The sequence below is a fragment of the Dipodomys spectabilis genome, unplaced genomic scaffold, assembly GCF_019054845.1.
Source record: "Dipodomys spectabilis isolate Male_0828 unplaced genomic scaffold, ASM1905484v1 ptg000164l, whole genome shotgun sequence".
NCBI classification, from domain to species: Eukaryota; Metazoa; Chordata; class Mammalia; order Rodentia; family Heteromyidae; genus Dipodomys; species Dipodomys spectabilis.
The window spans coordinates 8,033,973-8,039,582 of NW_024870841.1; positions in this window are offsets into that span (position 1 = coordinate 8,033,973).

The window sequence follows — 5,610 nt, forward strand, 5'->3', positions numbered from 1 at the left end:
GTCTGTAACCAGAGTCTGGTTGGAGTCTCTGGTCAGCTTGAGGTCCTGTGGCTTGATTGGTTTCTTAAGTCAGTTTGTTGGAACAAGCAGAAAAATGCTCTGCTTTACCCAAGTTTTTGAGATCCCCCTCCCAGGTTAGTTTACTGGGAGGGTGATCTGCTTTGAGAATCACAAAAGAGGGGGATGCAGTGATGAGGCTAGGTTCTGGGTAGTGTTGAGGCCTTTCAAAGAACAGTAGCTTTTCCCTGGGGCTATTTTGTGAAAAAAAAACTCACAGCACCCAGCCTGGAGCCATTCTCAGGGTTTCTGTTTTTCAATTGATTGTGGTGGCTGCTAGAGGGCGGGGCAGCCTCTGGCTCTGGTTACCCGGTGAGGAGAGCCACTCCAATGGCTGGCGCCTGAGCTGGGTGACTTTTCCCTGGATGGAACTGAGTCTGTGAGGTCACTTCGCCGTTAAGTTCTTGTGACCTGCTAAATGACTCGTTTTATTCCAAGGCCTGAGCTGGAGCTAGCCGCTCCTCCGAGCTTTGTTGGTATCCAAGATGGAGATCACCGGTGCTGGGGGGGGGAGGGGTGGCCTTCCCTCCTCTGCTCCCAGAGGAGTGAGGAAGTGGGGCTTCTACTCACGCGGAGTCTTGGATCCCGGGTCGTCTCTGGTCTGCAAAGTGCAGGATGAAGTTGTCCGCTCCTTGTCGGTTCTTGCTGGTGTTGAGTAGAATCCGCTCGTCCTCTGCGTCTGGCTCCTTCGTCCCGGACTGCTTCTCAGGTATGCCTCTGCGGCGGTGGTCGCCGCTGCGACCCTGCCGCCGCAGCAGCAGCTGCTCAGATGTGTCTGCTTGGCTTCCCCTCTCTTGACTAACTCTCTGTCCTGTGATGGCACACTTGGTGTGATTCTCTGGCTTGGGACTGTTCACTGGAACTCTGAAACTGTTTTCTATGCAAGAGCTTGTTCAGATTCCAGCTTCTCCTCCGCCATCTTCCCGGAACTCCTTTTTTTTAGTTTTTAATATCTCTTTCTCTCCCTCCCCTACTCTCATCCAATCCCTGCTCTTCTCTCAATTTCATCTTTGATATTAGATAATTTTTGTTTCACTTTTTAAATTTAAATGTATGTTTTTCCATTTTTTTTCTTGTTTCTTTTCTTCTCTCTTTATCATTCTGTCCAATCCATTTCCCTCTTTGAGATTAGGACTTGGTCAATTTCACTCTCCTTTTACCTTTCCACATCCCTCTAATCCTATTTTTCTGATTTCTCCCTAACCTAAAAATATCTGGTTTGCTAAATTCTTCTTTGTTGTTCTTAGCCCATTAACACATAGTTGTCTGATATTGAATAGATTTATATCTGTTGAACTAGATTGTATCTGCAGCCTTTTAACTGTGTAACTACAGGACTTTGGTTAAAACTTGCCTTAAAATAGTTTGCTAGCATAAACTGGTGTTAGTTTCATGCCAAATGGACAGAACAAGCTCGAAAAACACAAAAAATTGCAAGTAAGCATATTTGAATTAGAACTCATGATAATCAGGGGACAGAACAGATAATGAATGACCCAGAAGAGAGTGCACAAAAAGCTCTACAAATACTAATGGTAAACATGGAGAATGAAAAGACTGAAAACCCATAAAGTGCTCAGTGTGAGCGTCACAGGGAGAGAGAGGAGGCAAACCAAAGGTCAATACAGGAATATCATGAATGTGCAGAAGCTTCTCAATATTTAACACAGGAATTGTGTGAGGAGGTTTAGAAGAATCAAGAGAACTAAAGAAATTGTGTGAGCAGTTTGAGAACAGACAAAGAGATAGACCAGAAATACATAACCAGTCTGAGAACAGACATAGAGAAAGCCAGGAATGACGTGAGCAGGCTGGGAACAGTCAAGGAGAACTACAGGAATTGGGTGAACGTGAGGGAGCTAATCAAAGAGTAATACAGGATCTACAATAGCAGGATGAGAATAGGCAAAGACCAATAGAGGCATTCATGGGATCCATGAACAGACAGATGTAAGAATTCAGGGAGACCACAAAGGGAATGCTGAATGGAGCACAACAGAAGAAATGGGAGTCCAAGGAAACCATATCCAATCAACTAAGTGATTTTAGAATAAACATTGAACACCAAATTAAGGAAGTATAGAAGTTCACACAGGATCTAAAACAAAGTTACCAAAAAAATGAAGCCATCAAAGCTGACCAATTAAAAGTAAAAGAAATTATATATATATATATATATATATATATATATATATATATATACATATATATGCATATATATGTATATATATACATATATATATGTATATATGTATGTGTATACATATATATATATATATATATATATATATATATAAAGTCTTGACAGTAGGTTAGACCATGCAGAAATCAAATCTTGGGGATTGGAGACAATCTAGATATTATAGAGGAAGAACATACAGCTATCCAAGACAAATTCAAGAAATATGATAGATCTATTTAACATTTGGAAGACACCATTAGAAGGTATAATCTGAGGATAATTGCTGTAGAGGACACCTAGAGACCGAAGTCAATGGTCTAGGAAGATTGTTTAGTAGGATCGTAGTAGAGCACTTCCCAAACATGCAAAAAGATAGGCCTTTTCAAATACAAGAAGCTTTTGCGAACCGAAAGAGACCAGACCAGAAGAGGATGTTCCACTGTCACATTATAAAGACCAATTCAGACCAAGGAAAAAATGCTTAAAGATATCAGTGAGAAAAAATCAACCACATAGAAAGGGAAACCCATTATAATCACCTCAGATTTCTCAGCAGAGACAATTAAGTGCCTGGAATGATGTATAGAATGCCTTAAAGACAAACAAGTATAAACAAAGAATAATGTACCCAGCTAAACTCTCCTTCATAACCAAAGGTAAAATAAAAACATTCCACAGCAAAGAAAAAGTGAACCCACATATCTCAATCAAAAATCATACAAAACATATACAGAAGTCCTAGAAAACCAACAATACCACACTAAAGGCCAAGAAATCACACTCAAAATTAGAATCCAAGAACCATAGGAAGAAGCCAGTTGCCACAGCCCCAAGAAGGTGGATAAAACGGCTGGAACTTCCAAATACCTCTCAGTCCTATCTCTCAATATAAACAGACTCAACTCTCCAATTAAACGACATAGACTGACTAGTTGGATTAAAAACCAGATCCTTCTATCTGCTGCATTCAGGAGTCACACCTTGCCCATCAAAAAAACACAGTTTGAAAGTGAAAGGTAAGAACAAAAATCAATCAAGCAAATCAACCCCATAAACAGGCAGGAGTTGCAATCATAATATCAGATAAAATAGACGTCAAATTAAAATTAGTGAGAAAAGATAGGGAAGGTCACTAGATACTAATGAAAAGATCTGCCCTTAAGGAGGATATTTGCCAAACACTTGAGCACTGAAATTTATACAAGAAACACAATGTTCCCTCAAACCTCACAAAGACCCAAAGACATTAATTGTTGGGGACTTTAACACACCACTATCCCCACTAGCTAGATCAACTCTGCAAAAACTAAACAGAAAAACCGCATATCTAAACAACTTCACAGATTAACTAGATTAAACAGACCTCTAACAAATATGTCACCTAGCAGCATCAAAACACCCGTTTTTCTCAACAGCACATGGAATATTTTCCAAAATATACCACATTTTATGTCACAAACCAATCTTGTCCAAATTAAGAAACATTGAAGTTATACCCTGCATTCTCTCACACCACAAGGAAATAAAGGTCGAACTCATGGCAAAAAGCCAACAAATTCTTGTAACATATGGAGGCTGAACAACACACTGCTGAATCACGAGTGGGTCACAGAAGAGATTAGAAAGAAATTCAACTGTTCATGGTAATCAATACAAATGAACACACAAGTTACCAGCTTCTCTGGGACACAGCAAAGGCAGTATTCAGAGGCAAGTTTATTGCTCTGAGTTCCTACTTCAACAAATTGGAGAGATCTGAAACCACCAATTTAATGACACATCTGAACCTTCTTGAAAAAGAGCAGCAAAATAAACCCCAATCCAGTACCCAGAAAGAAATAATTAAAAATCAATCAGAATTACATGAACTAGAATTTTTAAAAATACACAGAAAGAATCAACAAAACAAAGATTTGGTTCCTAGGAAAAATTAACAAAATTGACAGACCCTTTGCAAATCTTACCAGAAAAAGAAGAGAACACACCCAAATAAATAAACTCAGAGATGAGAATGGAAACATCACCCTAGAAACAATCAAGATTCAGAACATTATAAGGAAATACTTCTCAAACTTTATGGTAATAAGTTTGAGAACTTGACAGAAATGAACCTTTTCCTAGCAAATATTGACATGCCAAAACTAAACCAAGATGAGTTAAGCCATCTTAACAGGCCCATATCAAGCATTCAATTAGAAACAGCAGTAAGAGACCTCCCAGCTAAGAAAAGTCCAGGACTAGATGGTTTTACAGCAGAATTCTACAATGCCTTCAAAGCAGAGCTCACACCAATACTCCTCCAACGCTTCAATGAAATTGAAAGAGAAGTTCACTACCGAACACATTCTATGAAGCCATCATAATCCTCGTCCCAAAACCAGGCAGAAACTCATCAAAGCAAGAGAACTATAGACCCATTTCTTTGATGGACATTGATGCAAAACTTCTCAAAAAAATTTTGGCCAATCGACTTCAAGAACTCATCTAAAAAATCATACACCATGATCAAACAGAATTCATTTCATGGATGCACAGCTGGTTCAATATACGTGAATCAATTAATAAAATTCAGCACATCAACAAGACCAAGGATAAAATTCACATGGTTATCTCCATAGACTCAGAAAAAAAAACATTTGACAAGATCCAACACCCTTTTATGATGAAGGTTCTGGAAAAATTAGGAATCCAGGGAACATTCCTCAATAAAATAAAAGCTGTATATGAGAAAACTGCTGCAAGTATTATACTCTGAGGTGAACAAATAAGCCATTTCCTCTTAACTCAGGAACAAGACAAGGATATCCTCTCTTTCCACTTCTCTTCAGTCTAGTATTAGAATGTCTATCTACAGTAATAAGAAAATACATGAACATAAAACCGTTCCAAATAGGGAAAGATGAACTAAAACTCTCCCACTTTGCAGATGACATGATTTAGTACTTAAACAATTCCAGGGACTCCACTCCCATATTACTCAAGGTGATTCAAGTCTTTGGTAAGTGGAAAGATACAACATTAACCCTCAAAAATCAATGGCTTTTCTGTCTGCCAATAATGAGAAAAGCGTAACTGAAATCTGGAAACTCTATTCATAATGGTTCAACAAAAAATAAAATCACTAGGAATCAAATTAACCAAAGAAATGAAGGACCTGTACGAAGAAAACTTTAAAAACCTGAAAAAGGAAATCAATAGAATTTAGAAAGTAGCAAAATCTCCTATGCACCTGCATTGGAATAGGATCACCATTGTGAAAATGGCAATACTTCTCGAGGCTATCTAAAAACTCAGTGCGATACTTATAAATATTACAACCGCATTCTGAAAGGAAATAGAAGAGGCAATCCAAATATAATATAGAACAATAA